The 14,140-nt window shown below is 38.6% G+C and overlaps 1 non-coding gene and 1 pseudogene across 1 annotated transcript; one reads left to right on the top strand and one right to left on the bottom strand.

Moving 5' to 3' along the window:
• Nucleotides 1-1,033: 1,033 nt before the first annotated feature.
• Nucleotides 1,034-1,132, top strand: LOC145593210 (small nucleolar RNA R71; annotated as a pseudogene).
• Nucleotides 1,133-12,737: 11,605 nt separating this feature from the next.
• LOC145593221 (small nucleolar RNA R71) lies at nt 12,738-12,844 on the bottom strand. The gene has a single exon (XR_014102595.1). It is a non-coding gene; the product is annotated as a small nucleolar RNA R71 (small nucleolar RNA).
• Between the last annotated feature and the right edge of the window lie 1,296 nt (nt 12,845-14,140).

Raw genomic sequence — 14,140 nt, 5'->3', positions numbered from 1 at the left:
CTTGCATGGTCTTTCAAAGCATTGACAAGTTGAGAAATTTGGTTTTCAAGCATCTTATTGTGGGTCATCATTTCATTAAACTTCTTGTCACTAACCGCCATATAAGTGTTAAACAACTTGGTTTGGTTTCAACGATTTCCTCCAAGTTAGTCCTAGAAGAAGAAGAAGAAAAATAAGGTTGAACATAGGAATTATCACTTTGGGTCTTTGGATCAAATCTGGGTGGGGGACTCTTTTGAGCATTGTTTTGAAAATTTCCCTTATTTTTATTGTTCCAATTACCTTTTCCTTGATTTTGACTATAACCTTTATTATGGTTACCATAACCTTGGTTATGATTATCATAATTTTGGTTTTTGTTTTGGTACTAGAACCATGGTCATTATAGTTACCTTGGGAATTTTGGTTCCCTTGGTTCCTATTACCACCACCTTGGTTATAGTAGTCAAAGTTTCCATGGTTGTTGTAATTCCTATTCCATTGACCCCTTTGGTTCTCAAACCTAGAATCATTATTGTTTGACACATAATTCACATGCTCATTCACATTTGCATCTTTATCATCATAAACATCCATACATGCATGAGTGCAATTAGAAGCATCATGATCATATGATCCACAAACATCACAAAATAAGCAACCACTAGGCATGTTACTAGAAGAGGGAGAGTGTTGAGACTTCGAATACATACCTCTCCCTTTAGATTGGAAAGGAAGATTCAAAACTTAGAAGGTAGCACTTTCCAACTTTGTCTTGATAGCGGACATTTCCTTCCCCAAGTTTGTGATTTGTGAGGACAAGTTGTTTATGGCATTAAGATGATCAACCGAATACACCGAAGAGCTACTCTTGCTAGTTAACTCCCTTTCACCATCTTGCCAATCTCTATAGTACCTCATTACATCTTTAATTATGTCTACCACTTCCTCTTCCATTTTATTCATGATGGGACCTCCGGCTCCTCCATCAAGACATGACTTTCCTTGAGGACTTAGGCCACCATTGAAGATTTGAATAATTTGGTAAGTAGGAATTTCGTGGTGAGGACATTCTCTTTGATACTCCTTGTACCTCTCCCATGCTTCATAGAGGCTTTCACTAGACTTTTGCTTGAAATCTTGAATCAAAGCTCTAGCCTCCGCCATTTTCTTTTGTGGATAGACATGGGATAGAAATTCCTTGGTCACTTTGTCCCATGTCCTTAGAGAATTGGGTTTGACCTCCTTGTTTATCCATTCCAAGGCACGCCCTATTAGGGAAAAGGGAAAAAGCTTGAGGCGGATGAGTTCTTGGGAAATTCCATTCACTTTGATAGTGTTGCAATACTTTCCGAACTCTTTGAGATGATTTAGTGGCTTCCATGTTTGGCCCCACTAAATTGTCGCCTCTCTATGAAAGTGATCATTGCCGGCCTTATTTCAAACTCATTTGCCGGTGTTGTAGGTGGAGCAATCCCACTTTCAAACATATATGCACCCAGAATCCCCAATTCCTTCAACGCCACCCTTGGATTTTCTCCCATCCTTGCTTGTTCTTCTTGTTGTGGTTCTTCTTCACTTAAAGGGCTAGAACTCAAAGAACGTCTAGCAACTCTTATCCTTGTAGTTGTCCTCTCAATTTCCAGATCAAGTGGCACTAGTGAACGACCACGTGCTCTACGCATACAATCTCAAAAGAAACAATTAGTAGCACGGCTACAAATGTAGCCAAAAAGAGAAAAATCTTTTTGTACTTTTCAATTAAAAATGAAGTAGACTCAACAACTATAACAAAGCACCAATATTACTCCCCAACAACGGCGCCATTTTGACGCAGGGAAAATGTAGGTCGTTTTCTAATCTCCCCTAGAGCCAAACAAATTTATAATCACTTAACAAACCTAATACGAGTATAAGGTAAGTCAAGGGTCAAACCCAAAGGAATGAGTAGGAGAAAGTTATAGCCTAGGGTCAAGCTACTTCAAAAATTGTAAGATGAATTGATTTGTAACTAAGGTATCAAATAGCTAAACAAATCAAAGAAAATCAATATGCTAAAAACTAGGGATATAGGTTCCACATGCAAGCTCAATGATTGTGCTAATCGATGGATGACTCGATTGATTCAAACATTGCAAAGGACAAACAATAGTTGCGATTAATAGAATCCAAAAGCTATCTCCTATAAGCCAAGCTAGGGTTCACTAAGAATGACTAACAAGGAGAATCACAATCAAATTCAACCAATTAAAGAAATTCTCAAATCAAGGGTTCATGTCAATGAAATTTGCTATGCAATCTAGATTAATCATATAGGTTGATCACTCCTAATCTAATTAATCACATGCACAACTATGTCAACCAATTTAATTGCAACAATTCAATCAACCAAGAATCATTAACTAGCAATAATCATCAATCAAGCATGCTTCCCCTTCTCCCTAGCTACTAATCTACTCACTAATCATGGTGGAATTGAAAAACAAAGCAAATTGAATCATAAACATCTTCATTTCAAGCTTTATCAAAGAGAAAATCAAACTCAACGAATTCTCAAACCAATGATCGATAATCAAATCAAACATTTAAGAATTAAAGGAAATAGCAAGCAAAAGTAAATTCAAAGGAAGAAATTCTCACAAACTTTCATTGATAGAATATGAAATCCAAGCTAAAAGATGAAATCAAAGATGAAATTGAAGTACAAAACAAGTAATCTCAAGTTTCTCTCTCTACTTTCTTTCTCTACTAATTCTGGAAATAAGTCTCAAGTACATATAAAATCGTCAACACCTAAAAAAGGAAAAGTCAAGGGTATTTGTAATAAATCGAGCGAAGGGAAACGGAGTAGGCTCGTGCGCACGCACCACCCCCCCCCCCCCCCGTGCGCACGCACAACAGGGTTTGCGCCCACGCACAGAGGAGCCTGCGCGCACGCACCCCTGGTGTGGTGTTGCGTGTGCTCGGCTTCCCTTTCTCGCTCATAGATCCATTTGCAAAGCCTTTGCTCCTAGCGCTCTCGTGCATCCCCATCGTCGCTGCTCTCGAGATGATGCCCGCGAGGAGGGTAGCCTTTGATCTTCAAATATTTGTACATTCTCGACCTAAAATTAATGAGAAAACATCCGTAAGAGAGCGGAAAATAAGAATTCAAAACTTAACTTGCAAGAATTCAAGTAAAAGTAAGAGAGAAAGCAAAATGAATAGAAATTAAACTAAAATAGCTAAATAAGAACAAAAATTATGAAAAACTCATAAAAGTGAACAAAAAACCAAAATAAGCTTTAAAGACGGAAAATAAAAGAAAACTAGAAAGATTATAAGAAAATAAAGCGTGAAAAAATTTAGAAAAAGGAATCAAAAACTACTCTATTGAGTGCCATAAATGACGCTCTTCAGTGAGCCGCTTGCTCATCCTCCACCATCTTGCCAAAGAGCTCCAAGTGAGTGAATAGCCTTGTGATTCGGAGCATGTGGGCTCGAAGTGGCATTTCGGGTCTTAGTCACGCATTATAGACTTGTGCCCATACCTTTTTCCTCTCCTTGGCAAGGCACCCCTCTTGCGGCGGCTTGATATTCACGTTGGAGAGTGACCTAGTTACTTCCTCCACGAGACCATCATAGTTGCCTTTGATGCTCTTGGTGACCCTCAAATTGACTATATCCTCTAGAGCTTTGCGGAGCATGTCCGGAAAATAGTTGAGAACTTCCCCTTCCATTATTCCGGGATGGAGTTTGCCTTAAGTCGTGAGACTCTTTTACAATCCCAACTCCATTTCTCATGAGCCTTATCGATCATAACCCCTTCTGAGTAAAAACTTGGGATGGGTATGTCAAGAATGTGCTCTAGGTAGCAATTTCGGAGGGTCTTTCGGAATTCTTCTTCCCACTCCTTAAAGTTCACCAAGTTCAAGGAAAATGGTAACTTTTCGGGAAGCTCCGGGCACATTAGGTTATTGTCGTTGTTAGTTGAAGACATGATTCTAAAATTGAAAGAATTTGAAATGAAAACCATTCATAATACTTAAATAAGATTGAAATCATGCATATTTATCAAACTTATTTAAACGTCTTATTCACACATTAAATTGTCCCCATTTGGTGAGAATAAGTCGATTCCAAGATCCAAAGAATTAATGAGTAGTTAAGCATGCTTTGGCTTGCCTTAACACTCAATATTCTAAGGTAAGCAACTCTTTGCTAATGGCTCCAAGCCCCTCTTGGTTAGATAAATCTTCGCATCTAATGCTCTCTCAACAATTATCCACTTTCCCACAACATGTTAGGACTCCATCACTCATATCGTTGAGTATAACCAAACAAACATGCATACTTGGTATGCCTTATGTATCCTAGGAGTAATAGGGATACCTCGCTTTGGTGTAGCCCATCACTACTCTCAATAGGTCAGTAAGTGTTGTTTTAGAATGGCAAATTTCACTCAATATTTTAGGGACCTAGGGTTTCTATGTTGGTTGATTTAAGTGAACTTAATAAATCATCGCAACCTTCGAAATCCTAAACATGCATCTAACATATTATTCATATATATATGTATATATATATATATATATGTATATATATATATGTATGTATATATATATATGTGTGTATATATATATATATATATATATATATATATATATGTATATATATATGTATATATATATCGAAAACATAAGTAAATGATGCATTTGGCAACTAGCATGACCCCTTGAGTCTTTAAGTCTTCAAGGGTCTTCATTTGCAAATTCATGGTTTCGTCTTCAAAGAACCTTCGTCTTCAAGACATAACCAAAATGATGCAAGTACTAGTATCTACGATTAGGACTAAACTAAATATTAAGGTACAAAAATACACAACGGTTCGCAGACCGTATTTAGATTTACAAAAATACATGACGGAACACAGTTCGTATTTTCTATCCTATTCGGTCCCCACTGGTGTCATTCAATAAAACCTGTGAGAGAATATACATTCCATTCATCCATTCACTGCATGTGAATGGCCCATGCATTTAACAACGATAAATAATTAACAATGCACAAACACGCGTAAACTAGTAACTAATTTAGGTGGTTAATCCGATTAACGCGCCTAATTAAAACTAGCCAAAGTTGTTTAACCAATTACGTGATTAAGCGCAATTAAAATTGAAGCACCCACTAAATTCCGCCTCCATCTTAATTAATCTAATTAATTAAGCTGGTAAACCCAAAATTTTGCCAAAATAAAATTTTGCAAGTGCCACATAAAAACTGAGGCCTAGCCTCCAAAATTTTAATTAAAATAAGTATACATAACTAAAATAATTAAAATGATTAAAATGGAAAAAAAAACGCAAACACAAAGTCAACTGCACGTAAGTGGCTTGCGCACCTAGACTAGCTAGGCGCGCCCACTACTAGCCAAGGCTGCCTAGCAGCCTCGGGCAATGCGGCTTGGTGCGTGTGCCCGCACCACCCCAACGCAGCACTGCTAGGCGCCAAGCCTAGCAACATTTGCTGCGGGTTGCAAGGTGCAAGGCAGCACGCACAAGGCTGCTTGCCCCTCTCGCACTGCACCAAAGCTGCGCACACACTCACTCACGCTCGACTAGCCACACATGCGTCGCACGTCAGCAAGAATTAGCCCCACATGCACGCATTAAGCAACGGCCACCCCTTGGCAGCCACATGCGGGCTGCTGTGCAGCCCGGCTAGCTAAGGGTGGTTTTGCCTTGGTTTGCGTGCTAAAATTTCAAGATTATTTCAAAATTTTACGTGACTTATTTAATTAGTTTCAATTTTATTTTAGAATTAATTTAATGAGCAAAATTAAAATTATAACAAGTCTAACTTAATAAATTCATTCAAGTGCACAAAACCAAAATTATTTCCAAGAACTATTCTTTAATAAAATTGGTTCAACTTGATGCAATAAAATGAATAGGGCTATTCTCAACATTGATTTAACCTACAAAAATTAATTAGGAGATTTGAAAAAATTAAAGAGATAGTGGAATTATGAACACAAAATTCAAATAAAGATTCCAACTTTAACTAGTGAATCTTTGAAAATTATATCTTCCGATATGATGATAAATGAAAAATCTATCACAAGATTGAAACTTTATGATTCCAATCAACTTAATAAATGATTAAATCAAAAAGTTCAACAAAAATTCATGGAATTTAGTAACTCAAAGTTCCTACCACTTAAAACAATTAAAGATTGGATCTTTAGTACTTAGAAGCCTTAAATAAAAAAAAATTTCACACTTAATGCAATGGAATTGCAATTATGTGAAAATTTAACCAATCTTTCAAGCACTTAATTACTACAAATAACCATGCTTAAAGAGGTTAAAAAATGCAGAAACATTAAGGAAAGAACAAAATACATAATCACCATTAATATGACATTAAGATTTAAGGTTGAAAGACTTAAAAATTTTGGTCAAAAACGAAAAACCCTAAAAAAATAAGGCATTTCTGGTAAGATTTTTGCTTTTACACAGGCCTAAAAGGGTTGAAAACTTTCCCAAACGTTGTTTCCACCAAAAAATAACTATTTTTGGGCAAAAATCTGGGTTCAGGGCAAAAAATCTTATTAAAATGGGATTATAATTAAAAAAAACCGAGCTACTAATCTAATTAGTAATATAAAACCAGAAAAATAAAGCCATAAAAACACCTTGATAATTTTTTGATATAAAAATAAATGGTCAAGGCTCCGATACCGCTATTGGGTTTCGATGAGTCTAACTCACCGTGGAACAAAGCCCAACCCCATGACCCGCTCACTATTAATATAACTAAAACGACATAAAGAAAAAGAAAGATAGAAAAGACATTCTTACCCTTGTCGCGTGGTTCGTCTCACTCGGAGCTCTTTCTTCAAAGCCAAGTCTTGCAAATGCAGAGACCTCCTATGGTATCCACCCGCAAATCGACCCCGACCGGTCTCTTACTTGGAGTGTATCCAAGTCGGACCAAAACACTACTCGGGTATTATATGAACTTAAAGGTTTTCTCTCAAGTGGAGATGCCTTATTAAGTTCCAACTCAATTGACTTTCTCCAAATCCCAAGGTGGGTATTTATAGAAAATGTCATGAGAGAATTCCCCTCTACCATCAATGTCGGAGAGTTGGTAGAATCTATTTTGCCTCTTTATTTTTAAATAAAAAAAGAAGAAAATGGCAAACAACTAATTAATAAACAAGTGGCATTCTAAGAGGAGAGGTTAGGTAAAGACCATAAGGGGAAGGGGGGGACCAATACTTGATCCCCAAGGCTCCAAAAAACTGCCCCTCAATACTCTTAGCTCCAATGAGTGGCTGCCATGTGGCAGGCTAAGCCTTGGCGCCCAAGCAACCTTGTTGGCGCTTGGTGCGGGCGGCTAAGCCTGCTGCTGGGCGCACGCATTGTGCGGCAGTGCTACTGCCTTGGCCCAGCATGCCACGCATTTCTTGCGGGCTGCTGGCCAAGGGCACTACGTGCCACACACTGCTAGCAGTGCTAGCACGATAGCGGGCGCCGCTAGCTAGCTAGCACTGCTAGCTCGATGCTGCTGCTGCCCGCACATCCTAGCACGGCTTGCTAGCCATGTGCTAGCAGCACTGCTAGCAGTGGTGCACTAGCATGCCACAACACCAACCAGCTAGGCTATGCTTGGTTTGGTATGCATGCTAACCACCTTGCTATACCAAGTGCCCCTAGCACCCGGTTTGCTCGGGGCATTCCGATACTAGGGGTATTTTGGTAAATTGTTGATTAATTATTGATTTTACCGTCTCGTCTTTTATTAATTCGACTCGACTTGCGATGCTCGTTTCGATGCTCCTAGCTCGATTTCCGACATTTAAATATTTAATACTCGAGCGAATCATTAAATCCTTCTAAATTAATTCGTCATGTTGGATCGTTAGTTGCTTGGGTGGGACAAGAAGGGTTCATTCAAGATTAAGGTTTAATATTAATTATGGATTAATATTACCGATCGAAAGCAACCTCTAACTAGGCATTCCGATCAGTTGACCTCACTGAATAATTAGCTTTCTAATAATTGCGAACCCTCTATTGGAATAATACACTTGTTGGAAGGAAACCATTCTTATCAGGATTGAAAAGAAGCTATACAAGGGAGAGGTTGAACTACGGGTCGGCAATGGAGCCAAGATGTCAGTCGTATTTGTAGGAACTCTCAATTTGTCTTTCCCTCAAGGCTTGTTTTGGAACTTGAAAATTGCTATCATGTTCATAGAGTTACCAAAAACATTATATCTATTTCAGCGTTGGACGCTAAAGGATTTGAGTTTCGAGTTAAAGATAATGCATGCTCGTTTTATTTCGACAATGTTTTATATGGTAAAGCATATTTAGAAAATGGTCTTTATGTGCTCTCCCTAGACAAACAAGTTTATAATGTTGAAAATACCACTATGAATGCTAAGACCATTGAGTCAAATGAGACATACTTGTGGCATTGTCGTCTTGGCCACATTAACATCAAACGCATCAAGAAAATTCTACAAGACCTTTTTCTTTTCATGCCTTTTTCTTGTCAGGATAGGTCAAGGTTGAGTCTAGTCATTAAAAGTGCGTTTTTTTTTAATACCGCAGCACTTGGTCGAGAAGCAGAGGTAGATTGTTACGGTTCGAGTCACTACCTCAACAACCTCTTAAACGTAAGAGGCGTACAAGGAAACCTCCACAATCATCTCCACGAAATCCATCCTCGTGTCCAGTTCAGTTTGAATTCATCGCAATGGCTACTAGAGAAGACATTGAGAACAACAACAAGTCCATTGAGGCACTCACCTCCATGATGCAAACCCTCACTGCCAAGGTCTCCATCATGGGTCAAAATAATGTCACTGTGGCCGCAATGGACAAAATCAAGGAGTAAGTGAGTAAGATTTCTGAGGACTTCACCTATGTGGAGCAATCAGCCACTTCTCTGACTGTCAAGGACAAGCTTCCTGAGAAGTTTTCTACTGCTAACATCCCAAAGTTCAAGCCTACTGATAACCCTATGTTTCACTTGAAGGCCTTCTCCGCTACCGTGACTCTCAAAGGATTAGATATAGCACTCTTCCCTACTGTGTTCCCTCTTTCCTTTAAGCACGCCTGTCAACGGTTGTTATATTATTTAGATTCCAAGCATACTGCAACTTGGGAGGATGTTACTTAAAGCTTCATGAGTTGTTACAAGTGTAACATCCAGGCTAAGACTTCTGAACGTGAACTCTCCATTCTCAAACAGAAAGAGAATGAAGACTTCACTGCCTATATGAGTAGGTGGAGAGAAACATCTGCACTCTTGGTGGATCCTCACAAGGAGAAGGAGATAGGTCGCCTCATAATCAAGAATCTAACTCATAAGTAGAAGCAGCATTTGAAGTTTCTACCTTAGAATACTTTTGAAGCCGTGTACGATATTGGGATCAACATTGAGGACGAGTTGATAAAGACTGAAAGTAGCAATAATAACAATACTACTTGGAAAAACAAGAAGAACGACAGTCCTTCTTCTTCGTCTTCCAAGCCCAACAATGCTACCAATAACATCAACCTAAATGATGTGTTGGCTCTCAATGCTCCTACTAAGAAGTTCAAAAGGAAAAGTAGGGCCTTTGGGAATGAACTATGACACTGCTTTTGATCGCCTGCACAGTCAAGGATTAATCATGTCTATTCGGCCGTTTTCGGAGCCTAGACCTGAGAACAGAACAACTAGCTATGACCCTAATGCTCATTGCAAGTTTCACCAAGGAAAGGATCATACTACAAAGCAATGTTAGAAGTTAAAAGATGAAATTCAAGACCTGATTAACCCTAATCAGCTTCCTGTTCCTCTAGGGGCCAAGAAGCCTAATATTTAAACAGGTTCTCTTTTTGATGCTTTAGCTATCACAAGAGATGAAGTCTCCTTTGATCCGTCACTACTCATCCAATTTGTGGATGAACCTCTACCAAAAGTTGTTTTTGTTTTAAACTATGAAGAAGTGAATTGAATTTAGGATAGTAATGACGAAGACGTCTATCTCAAAGACATAGCATGTTCATCTCTTGGAGCTATCAACCATGAAGATAGCGAAGATGTTTGGGGGACCTTGAGGTTAAGGTTTTCACCAGGAATGGATGGTTACAACAACATAATCCACCTTCACCTCCACCGCAAGCACAACCAATAGTTGATCCAATCGACCCCGTAAGCAACGAAGTGATCAAACAACTGCAAAAGACTAAGGTGGAAATGAATGTTTGGAAGCTTTTGGCTACCTCCCATGAGCATCGAAAGACTGTGATGAATGCTCTGATGAAGATAGGAGTTGATAATGATATGACTCCTCAAGGACTATTCAGTTTTCTTACTACTGAATTATTAAGTAATAACAATTTGATTTCCTTTTCTGATAAGGATCTAACCCCGAAAGGGGATAAGCATAAAAAGGCCTTACACCTTACTGTGGTATGTAGGCAAATGAATATTTTTATGAGCCTAGTTGATAATGGCTCATTAATCAATGTATGCCCGCTGCGCACTGCAAAGAAATTGGGCATAGGAGATGAAGAATTGATTCCCTCTACTCAAGGGATTCGTGCTTATGATAATACTCGTCGTTAAGCAGTGATGAGCGTCGTTTATGGCGCTCAAAAGAATAAGATTTAGGTTCATTTTCTTTATTTTCTTTCATCATTTTCATATAATTCTCTTAGTTCTATTTGATTTTCCATTTTTATAAATCACTTTAGTTCTCGATTGGTATTTACGAGTTTTTCATATTGTTAGTTGGTAATTCATAATTTTAGTTTTAGTTTTACCTTGCTATGGTTTTTCTCTTTGTTTTATTTGTGTTTTGTAGGTGAATAATCAAGTCAATTTGCTCATTTTGGGACTGCCATGTTCGCGGGCATCATCTCGAGTGCACTGATGATGGGGATGCTCGGGAGCGCGGAGTTTGATCAAGCAAGAGAAGGAGCCATAGCCTAGTGCATCGCCAAGGGGTGCGCGCGGGGCACAAGGGTGCGTGCGCGCAGACCCAGCTGTGCACGCGCGCGGCGGGACTGTGTGTGCGCACGGCCTGTCCGGTCCCCTTCGCTCAATTTTTCTTATTTATAGCTTTTGACTTTCTTTTTGAGGACAACATAACTTTGTACTAGAGAGAGAATTTTTCCATAAATAGTTGAGAGAGAAAGAAGAGAGAGAAGCTTAAGATTTACTTGTTTGTACTTGAATTTGATCTTAAATTTCAATTTCATCTTGAAATTCCTTCTTCAATTTAATGAATGTTTGTAAGATTTCTTTCCCTTGATTTACTTTTAATGCAATTCCTTCTAGTTTCTTGGATTTTGATTGAGATTACATTCCTTTCTTTAGAATTTGTTGATTGATTGATTTTCTTTTGATTAAGCTTTAAATGAATATGAATTTGATTGAATTTGTTTTGTTTCTTAATTTCACCATGTTTAGTGAGTAGATTAGTTGCTAGAGAGAAGGGGAAGCATGCTTGATTGATGATCTTTGCTAGTTGATGATGCTAAATTGATTTGAATGGTGCAATTAAATTGGTTGACATAGTTGTGCATGTGATTAATTAGACTAGGAGTGATCAACCTATAAGATTAATCTAGATTGCATTGCAAATTTCAATGACATGAAACCTTGATTTGAGAATTGCTTTAATTGATTGAATTTGATTGTGATTTTACTAGTTAGCCATTCATAGTGAACCCTAGCTTGGCTTATAGGAGATAGCCCTTGAATTCCTTTGATTTCAACTATTGTTTGTCCTTTGCAATGGTTGAATTAATTGAGTGATCCTTCAATTAGCATAATCATTGAGCTTGCACGTGGAACCCATATCCCTAGTGTTTAGTATATTGAATTTCTCGATTTATCTAGTTTTCTCGATACCTTAGTTACCAACCGCATCTTCCCACAATTTTCGAAGTAGCTTGACCTAGGCTATAGCTTACACCTACTCATTCCCTTGGGTTCGACCCTTGACTTACCATATACTCGTATTAGGTTGGTCGAGTGTTTATAAATTTTCTTTGGCTCTAGGAAAGGGTAGAGAACGACCTACATTTTCCTCGTGTCAAAAATAGCGCCGTTGCCGAGGAATGATATTGGTGCTTTGTTATAGTTGTTAAGTCTATTTCACCATTAATTGAAAGTACAAAAATATTTTCTTTTAGGCTACATTTGTAGCCGTGCTACTAACCATTTCTTTTGAGATTTTATGCATAGAGCACGTGATCATTCACTAGTGCCATTTGATCCGGAAATTGAGAGAACTATTGCAAGGTTGAGGGGTGCTTGACGATCTTTAAGTCCTAGCATTTCAAGTGAAGAAGAGCCAAAACAAGAAGAACAAGCAAGAATGGCAGAAAATCCGAGAGTGGCATTGAAAGAATTGGGGATTCCTGATGCATATAGATTTGAGAGTGGGATTGCTCCACCTACCACACCGGCAAATGATTTTGAAATAAGACCGGCAATGATCACTTTGATAGAGAGGCGACAATTTAGTGGGGCCAAGCATGAAAGCCCACTAAACCATCTCAAGGAGTTCGAGAAATATTGCAATACTATAAAGGTGAATGGAATTTCCCAAGAATTCATCCGCCTCAAGATCTTTCCCTTTTCTCTCATAGGGCGTGCTTTGGAATGGCTAGACAAGGAGGTTAAGCAGAATTCTCTAAGCACATGGGACGAGGTCACCATGGAATTTCTATCCCGTTTCTATCCTCAAAAGAAAACGGCAGAGGCTAGAGCTTTGATTCAAGGTTTCAAGCAAAAGCCAAGCGAGAGCCTCCTATGAAGCATGGGAGAGATACAAGGAGTATCAAAAAGAATGTCCTCATCATGGAATTCCAACCTATCAAATCATTCAAATCTTCTATGGAGGCCTTAGCCCTCAAGGAAAATCATGTTTAGATGGAGGAGCCGGAGGTCCTATCATGAACAAAACGGAAAAGGAAGTAGTGGACATAATTGAGGACGTAGTGAGGTATTATAGAGATTGGAAAGATGGAGAAAGAGAGTCAACTAGCAAGAGTAGCTCTTCGGTGTACTCGGTTGATCATCTAAATGCAATCAACAATCTATCCTCTTAAATGACAAACTTGGGGAAGGAGATGTCCGCTATTAAGGCAAAGTTAGAAAGTGCTACCTACCAAGTTTCAAGTCTTCCCTCCCAAACTAAGGGGAGAGGTACGTCTTCTAATTCTCAACCCCTTCCTTCTTCTAGTAACATGCCTAGTGGATGCTTGTTTTGTGATGATTGGGGGTCGTATGATCATGATGTTTCTAGTTGCCCTCATGCATGTATGGATGTTTGTGATGATTAAGATGGAAATGTGAATGAGCATGTGAACTATGTGTCAAATAATCATGACTCTAGGTTTGAGAACCAAAGAGGTCAATGGAATAGGAATTACAACAATCACGGCAATTTTGACAACTATAACCAAGGTGGTGGTTATAGGAACCAAGGTTCTCGAGGTAACTATAACAATCAAAGTTATAGTGGCCAAAATCAAAACCAAAATTATGGTAATCCAAACCAAGGTTATGGGAATCATAATCAAGGTAGTGGTAACCATAATCAAGGTTATGGTCAAAATCAAAGTAGGGGTAATTGGAACAATCAAGGTAGAGGCAATTTTCAAAACAATGCTCAAAGAGGCCCTCCACCCGGATTTGCTCCAAAGGCCCAAAATGATAATTCCTATGTTCAATCCTCTAATTCTTCGCATAGAACAAATTTGGAAGAAATCATTGAAAATCAAAAAAAGTTGTTGAACACTTACATGACCGTAAGTGATAAGAAATTTAATGAAATGATGACTCATAATAAGATGCTTGATAATCAAATTTCTCAACTTGTTAATGCTTTGAAAGACCATGCTAGTCCTTCTTCTTTACCTTCCCAAGGCCTAGATCCTAAGAGACCGGTTAATGCTATTGTCACAAGGAGTGGTAAGATTCTTGAGGAGAGTTTGCCTAGGAAGAGTGAGACCAAAGAGGGCACAAAAGGGGTTTTGGTTGAAGATGAGAGAAATGGTGCATCTTTAAGTGAGGTTGAGATTGAGAAGCCTAATGAGGTGAGAGTGGAGAAAGAGATTGTGAAACCCAAGCTTCCTTATCCACAAAAATTCATGAGACA

Source organism: Chenopodium album, chromosome 18, assembly GCF_948465745.1.
Source record: "Chenopodium album chromosome 18, dcCheAlbu1.1, whole genome shotgun sequence".
Classification (NCBI taxonomy): domain Eukaryota; kingdom Viridiplantae; phylum Streptophyta; class Magnoliopsida; order Caryophyllales; family Amaranthaceae; genus Chenopodium; species Chenopodium album.
Note: the sequence above shows the minus strand (reverse complement) of the source record. Positions and strands in the feature narration are given on the sequence as shown.